This window comes from Heptranchias perlo, chromosome 42 (genome assembly GCF_035084215.1).
Source record: "Heptranchias perlo isolate sHepPer1 chromosome 42, sHepPer1.hap1, whole genome shotgun sequence".
NCBI classification, from domain to species: domain Eukaryota; kingdom Metazoa; phylum Chordata; class Chondrichthyes; order Hexanchiformes; family Hexanchidae; genus Heptranchias; species Heptranchias perlo.
In genome coordinates this window covers 14,576,810-14,584,664 of record NC_090366.1, presented here as the reverse complement: position 1 = coordinate 14,584,664, position 7,855 = coordinate 14,576,810, and the positions used below count along the sequence as shown (strand labels likewise).

The following is a 7,855-nucleotide window of genomic DNA, read 5'->3' as shown; positions in this document are numbered from 1 at the left end:
GAACTCGAGCTGGTTCGAGGGGGAGGGAGATTTCAATCAGAACGGAGTCAAAATTCCCCCTCATCCCAACCCAAACCCCACCCACCAAATATCGAGGCCTGTTCCTTGGGAGGTGGCACACTGAAGGTCGTGGGTTCGAGCCCCCACTCCAGAGACTTGAGCCCCAAAATCCAGGCCGACACTCCCAGTGTCAGTACTGAGGGAGCGCCGCACTGTCGGAGGGTCAGTACTGAGGGAGCGCCGCACTGTCGGAGGGTCAGTACTGAGGGAGCGCTGCACTGTCAGAGGGTCAGTACTGAGGGAGCGCTGCACTGTCAGAGGGTCAGTACTGAGGGAGCGCCGCACTGTCGGAGGGTCGGTACTGAGGGAGCACCGCACTGTCGGAGGGTCAGTGCTGAGGGAGCGCCGCACTGTCGGAGGGTCAGTACTGAGGGAGCGCCGCACTGTCGGAGGGTCAGTACTGAGGGAGTGCCGCACTGTCGGAGGGTCAGTACTGAGGGAGCGCCGCACCGTCGGAGGGTCAGTACTGAGGGAGCGCCGCACTGTCGGAGGTGCCGTCTTTCGGATGAGACGTTAAACCGAGGCCCCGTCTGCCCTCTCAGGTGGATATAAAAGATCCCACGGCCACTATTTTGAAGAAGAGCAGGGGAGAGTTCTCCCCGGTGTCCTGGGGCCAATATTTATCCCTCAACCAACATCACTAAAAAAGCAGATGATCTGGTCATTTATCACATTGCTGTTTGTGGGATCTTGCTGTGCGCAAATTGGCTGCCGCGTTTCCTACATTACAACAGTGACCGCACTTCAAAAAAAAAAGTACTTCATTGTCTGTAAAGCGCTTTGGGACATCCTGAGGTGGTGAAAGTCGCTGTAGAAATGGGAATTCTTTCTGTAAAGGCGGAGGAGGTGATGGAGAGTGAACGGGACTCAGGTGGATTGGTGGCTGCCTGAATCTGTCTCCTGTTCTTTTTAGGGTGAAGATTCTTCCTGGCTTAGACCTCGCTGGGGTGCGGGTTCCATCGGGCGCTGGACACAGAACTGCACCCGAGCGGCCCGTTCTGCACGTGTGAGACAAGACAAACGAGCGCCGGAAAGCTATTCGCCTGTGGAGGGCATCACAGTTCAGATCTTGTCCTCACCCAATGGCTCCACACTGGCGCCACTTTCAAGCCGGGACCACTGGGTGCGATCGGGTGACTCACCGCATTGGGGGAATCGCAGGTCAGACCCTCGTGTGATCTATTCTCGGGACCCTCGACGGTGAGTTAGTGTTTAATAATACGGGGCTCAGTCCCACACCGGGCGGTGATCTCCCGCTCCGTGTCTCTCGGTCCCACACCGGGCGGTGATCTCCCGCTCCGTGTCTCCCGGTCCCACACCAGGCGGTGATCTCCCGCTCCGTGTCTCTCAGTCCCACACCGGGCGGTGATCTCCCGCTCCGTGTCTCTCGGTCCCACACCGGGCGGTGATCTCCCGCTCCGTGTCTCCCGGTCCCACACCGGGCGGTGATCTCCCGCTCCGTGTCTCTCAGTCCCACACCGGGCGGTGATCTCCCGCTCCGTGTCTCTCAGTCCCACACCGGGCGGTGATCTCCCGCTCCGTGTCTCTCAGTCCCACACCGGGCGGTGATCTCCCGCTCCGTGTCTCCCGGTCCCACACCGGGCGGTGATCTCCCGCTCCGTGTCTCCCGGTCCCACACCGGGCGGTGATCTCCCGCTCCGTGTCTCCCGGTCCCACACCGGGCGGTGATCTCCCGCTCCGTGTCTCTCAGTCCCACACCGGGCGGTGATCTCCCGCTCCGTGTCTCCCGGTCCCACACCGGGCGGTGATCTCCCGCTCTGTGTCTCCCGGTCCCACACCGGGCAGTGCCTGAGGACGGATGAGCTTTTAATCAGTGGCGATCATCTCCGTTAAATTGCCCCTTGATTGAATGGTTCAATGTGGTCTCGAACACTGTGAAAGGTTTGAGACAGTAAGAAAACCACAAGTGTTGGTTCCAGAGACTTCAGAACTCGAGCACGAGGCAGTTCATAGAATCGAGATGTGAGGTTAAAGGTGCGAAAACCGTAACCTTTCAAGATTCGGGGGGAATGAGTGACCACCGAGCAACGATTACTCAAGGCAGGACTGAGTAACATTAATGGTGACACCGAGGAATCGAGCGAGTCCTTCATTTAGCAGCTGTAAACCCTCTGATTGTCATCCCAGCAGCAACAGGTCACCACTGCGGGCCCATCCCCCCATCACCGTCACTGAATCACCAAACCCCCCATTCGCCAGAACGATACCCCAGGGCTTGAAAGGGTTAAATTACGAGGACAGGTCGCACAGACTGGGCTTGTATTCCCTCGAGTGTAGAAGATTAAGGGGTGATCTAATCGAGGGGTTTGAGATGATTAAAGGATTCGATAGGGTCGATAGAGAGAAACTATTTCCTCTGGTGGGGGGAGTCCAGAACAAGGGGGCAGAACCTTAAAATTAGAGCCAGGCCGTTCAGGGGTGATGTCGGGAAGCACTTCTTCACACAAAGGGGAGTGGGAATCTGGAACTCTCTCCCCCCAAAAAGCTGTTGAGGCCGGGGGTCAATTGGAAATTTCAAAACTGAGATTGATCGATTTTTGTTGGGTGAGGGGGTTAATGGTTACAGAACCAAGGCGGGTAAATGGGGTTAAGATACAGATCAGCCATGATCTAATTGAATGGCGGAACAGGCCTGAGGGGCTGAATGGCCTCCTCCTGTTCCTGTGCCCAGTCTCTGCCCTGCATCCTTCTCGAATGGTGGACAATCTCAGTCTCTCAGCCTCCAGCTGCTCAGTTTCACTCCTGTGTATCCAACAGACCAGTTCCATCTCCTCACTCCCTCAACAAGGGACAAAGAAAGACTCCCATTTCTACAGGGTCTCTCCCATTCCTGTATCTGGGGAGGTCCCTCTAACCCCTTTCTCTCCCATTCCTGTATCTGGGGAGGTCCCTCTAACCCCTCTCTCACACTCCTGTATCTGGGGAGGTCCCTCTAACCCCTCTCTCTCACACTCCTGTATCTGGGGAGGTCCCTCTAACCCCTCTCTCACACTCCTGTATCTGGGGAGGTCCCTCTAACCCTTTCTCTCACACTCCTGTATCTGGGGAGGTCTCTCTAACCCCTTTCTCTCACACTCCTGTATCTGGGGAGGTCCCTCTAACCCCTCTGTCACACTCCTGTGTCTGTGGGACCCGTACCCCAGTGAGTGTTGGTGTCTGTGGGACCCGTATCCCAGTGAGAGTCGGTGTGTGTGGGACCCGTACCCCAGTGAGAGTCGGTGTCTGTGGGGCCCATACCCCAGTGAGAGTCGGTGTGTGTGGGACCCGTACCCCAGTGAGAGTCGGTGTGTGTGGGACCCGTACCCCAGTGAGAGTCGGTGTGTGTGGGACCTGTACCCCAGTGAGAGTCGGTGTCTGTGGGACCTGTACCCCAGTGAGAGTCAGTGTCTGTGGGACCCGTACCCCAGTGAGAGTCAGTGTCTGTGGGACCCGTCCCCCAGTGAGAGTCGGTGTGTGTGGGACCCGTACCCCAGTGAGAGTCGGTGTGTGTGGGACCCGTACCCCAGTGAGAGTCGGTGTCTGTGGGACCCGTACCCCAGTGAGAGTCAGTGTCTGTGGGACCCGTACCCCAGTGAGAGTCGGTGTGTGTGGGACCCGTACCCCAGTGAGAGTCGGTGTCTGTGGGACCCGTACCCCAGTGAGAGTCAGTGTCTGTGGGACCCGTACCCCAGTGAGAGTCAGTGTCTGTGGGACCCGTCCCCCAGTGAGAGTCGGTGTCTGTGGGACCCGTACCCCAGTGAGAGTCAGTGTCTGTGGGACCCGTCCCCCAGTGAGAGTCGGTGTGTGTGGGACCCGTACCCCAGTGAGAGTCGGTGTCTGTGGGACCCGTCCCCCAGTGAGAGTCGGTGTGTGCGGGACCCGTCCCCCAGTGAGAGTCGGTGTCTGTGGGACCCGTCCCCCAGTGAGAGTCGGTGTGTGTGGGACCCGTACCCCAGTGAGAGTCGGTGTGTGTGGGACCCGTACCCCAGTGAGAGTCGGTGTGTGCGGGACCCGTACCCCAGTGAGAGTCGGTGTGTGTGGGACCCGTACCCCAGTGAGAGTCGGTGTCTGAGGGACCCGTACCCCAGTGAGAGTCGGTGTGTGTGGGACCCGTACCCCAGTGAGAGTCGGTGTGTGTGGGACCCGTACCCCAGTGAGAGTCGGTGTCTGAGGGACCCGTACCCCAGTGAGAGTCGGTGTGTGTGGGACCCGTACCCCAGTGAGAGTCGGTGTGTGTGGGACCCGTACCCCAGTGAGAGTCGGTGTGTGTGGGACCCGTACCCCAGTGAGAGTCGGTGTGTGTGGGACCCGTACCCCAGTGAGAGTCAGTGTGTGTGGGACCCGTACCCCAGTGAGAGTCGGTGTGTGTGGGACCCGTACCCCAGTGAGAGTCGGTGTCTGTGGGACCCGTACCCCAGTGAGAGTCGGTGTCTGTGGGACCCGTACCCCAGTGAGAGTCGGTGTGTGTGGGACCCGTACCCCAGTGAGAGTCGGTGTGTGTGGGACCCGTACCCCAGTGAGAGTCGGTGTGTGTGGGACCCGTACCCCAGTGAGAGTCGGTGTGTGTGGGACCCGTACCCCAGTGAGAGTCGGTGTGTGTGGGACCCGTACCCCAGTGAGAGTCAGTGTTGTATTTTGAGGGGTGCAGGACTGAGATGAGCTGACGAGGTGTGTTTCGACACTCGGCGCTGGACTGGGTGTGTAAGAGGGGAGCAGGGGCTCTCCCTTCCCCTCTCTCATATCAAAGCCACCACAAGGAGAGGATGACTCAGTGTTGCTGAGTTAGAAGTGGTCCTAACAGAAAACCTTCGCAGAGCTTCAAACCAAAGAAAATCTGCCGGTGTCATCGAGCAGAGAAATGAAACTGATCAATCCCATCATGTCTCTGTGTCTCGGCTCTTTCTCCAGTCGCATAACCGACGTTATACTCTCCGTCCGTCTGTCTGTCTCTCTCTCCATCACCGTCTCCCTCTCCCCCTTCCTCTCTCCCTCTTTCTCTTTCTCTGATTCTCTCTCTCTCTCTCTCTATCCCTCCCTCCCCTCTTTCCCTTTCTCTGATTCTCTCTCTCTCTCTCTCTCCCTCCCTCCCCTCTTTCCCTTTCTCTGATTCTCTCTCTCTCTCTCTCTATCCCTCCCTCCCCTCTTTCTCTTTCTCTGATTCTCTCTCTCTCTCTCTCCCCCCTCTCTTTCTCTGATTCTCTCTGTGTCTCTCTTTCTCGCTCTTTCTCTGATTCTCTCTCTCTCTCCCTCCCCTCTTTCCCTTTCTCTGATTCTCTCTCTCCCTCCCCTCTTTCCCTTTCTCTGATTCTCTCTTTCTCTCCCTCTCTCTCCCCCCTCTCTTTCTCTGACACTGGGGAGGGGGGAGTGAGGGGCGAGACACGGGGGAAGAGGGAGTTAGGGGGGAGACACTGGGGAGGAGGGAGTGAGGGGCGAGACACGGGGGAAGAGAGAGTTAGGGGGGAGACACTGGGGAGGAGGGAGTGAGGGGCGAGACACGGGGGAAGAGGGAGTTAGGGGGGAGACACTGGGGAGGAGGGAGTGAGGGGCGAGACACGGGGGAAGAGAGAGTGAGGGGGGAGACACTGGGGAGGGGGGAGTGAGGGGGGAGACACTGGGGAAGAGGGAGTGAGGGGGGAGACACTGGGGAGGAGGGAGTGAGGGGCGAGACACGAGGGAAGAGAGAGTGAGGGGGGAGACACTGGGGAGGGGGGAGTGAGGGGGGAGACACTGGGGAAGAGGGAGTGAGGGGGGAGACACTGGGGAGGAGGGAGTGAGGGGGGAGACACTGGGGAGGAAGGAGTGAGGGGCGAGACACGGGGGAAGAGAGAGTGAGGGGGGAGACACTGGGGAGGGGGGAGTGAGGGGCGAGACACTGGGGAAGAGAGAGTGAGGGGGGAGACACTGGGGAGGAGGGAGTGAGGGGCGAGACACGGGGGAAGAGAGAGTGAGGGGGGAGACACTGGGGAGGGGGGAGTGAGGGGCGAGACATGGGGGAAGAGAGAGTGAGGGGGGAGACACTGGGGAGGGGGGAGTGAGGGGGGAGACACTGGGGAAGAGGGAGTGAGGGGGGAGACACTGGGGAGGAGGGAGTGAGGGGCGAGACACGAGGGAAGAGAGAGTGAGGGGGGAGACACTGGGGAGGGGGGAGTGAGGGGGGAGACACTGGGGAAGAGGGAGTGAGGGGGGAGACACTGGGGAGGAGGGAGTGAGGGGGGAGACACGAGGGAAGAGAGAGTGAGGGGGGAGACACTGGGGAGGGGGGAGTGAGGGGCGAGACACGGGGAAGAGAGAGTGAGGGGGGAGACACTGGGGAGGGGGGAGTGAGGGGGGAGACACTGGGGAGGAAGGAGTGAGGGGCGAGACACTGGGGAAGAGAGAGTGAGGGGGGAGACACTGGGGAGGAGGGAGTGAGGGGGAGACACTGGGGAGGGGGAGTGAGGGGAGAGACACTGGGGAGGGGGAGTGAGGGGAGAGACACTGGGGAGGAGGGAGTGAGGGGCAAGACACGGGGGAAGAGGGAGTGAGGGGACGAGACATTGAGGAGGGGGAGTGAGGGGGGAGACACGGGGGAGGGGGGAGTGAGGGGCGAGACACGGGGAAGAGAGAGTGAGGGGAGAGACACTGGGGAGGGGGAGTGAGGGGAGAGACACTGGGGAGGAGGGAGTGAGGGGCGAGACACGGGGGAAGAGGGAGTGAGGGGACGAGACATTGAGGAGGGGGAGTGAGGGGGGAGACACGGGGGACGAGGGAGGGAGTGAGGGAGATCAGGAGGTGGAATCGAGCTGAAATGAGCAATATCTGAGGCCGCTCCGAAGATCCAACTGAATCACTCGTTGCAGAGCCCGCCTGTCTGATGATGGGGCATCGCTGGACAATGGACTGGGGAGGGGGCCATTCAGCCCCTCGAGCCTGTCCCGCCATTCAGTGAGATCACGGCTGATCTGTGTCCTGACTCCATCCACCCGCCTTGGCTCTGTATCCCATAATACCCTCGGCTAGCAAAAAATCTCTCTCTCTCCGATTTAAAATGATTATTCGAGCTGGCATCTGGTGCTTTTTGTGAGAGTGTTCCACACTTCTCCCACCCTTTGTGTGAAGAAATGTTTCTGAACTTCTCTCCTGAACGGCCAGGCTCTGATTTTAAGGTTCTGTCCCCTTGTCCTGGACTCCCCCCACTGGCGGAAAAAGTTTCTCTCCATCCACCCCATCAACTCCTTCCAAATACTATAAATCTCAATCAAATCTCCCCTTAAACCTTCTATATTCATGATTTTGAACACCTCGATTAAATCTCCCCTTAACCTTCTCTGCTCTGAGGAGAACAATCCCAGCTTCTCCAGTCTCTCCACATAACTGAAGTCCCTCATCCCTGGGACCATTCTGGTAAAGAAGAATGAGAGGCGATCTTATTGAAACATATAAGATTGTGAAGGGGCTTGATCGGGTGGATGCGGTAAGGATGTTCCCAAGGATGGGTGAAACTAGAACTAGGGGGCATAATCTTAGAATAAGGGGCTGCTCTTTCAAAACTGAGATGAGGAGAAACTTCTTCACTCAGAGGGTAGTAGGTCTGTGGAATTTGCTGCCCCAGGAAGCTGTGGAAGCTACATCGTTGAATAAATTCAAAACAGTAATAGACAGTTTCCTAGAAGTAAAGGGAATTAGGGGTTACGGGGAGCGGGCAGGAAATTGGACATGAAGCTGAGTTCGGATCGGTCAATGCCCTGTGGGTGGTGGAGAGGGCCCAGGGGCTATGTGGCCGGGTCCTGCTCCGACTTCTTGTGTTCTTTAGATT

General features: G+C 58.4%; 1 protein-coding gene across 1 annotated transcript in view; it reads left to right on the top strand.

Annotated features, from left to right (window-relative positions):
- Positions 1 to 978: 978 nt before the first annotated feature.
- LOC137306246 (zinc finger and BTB domain-containing protein 16-like) overlaps positions 979 to 7,855 on the top strand; it is a 62,641-nt gene continuing 55,764 nt past the window's right edge. The window contains exon 1 of the mRNA XM_067975387.1: positions 979 to 1,260. The gene's annotated coding sequence lies outside the window, so the exon portion shown is untranslated. The remainder of the gene's footprint in view (positions 1,261 to 7,855) is intronic.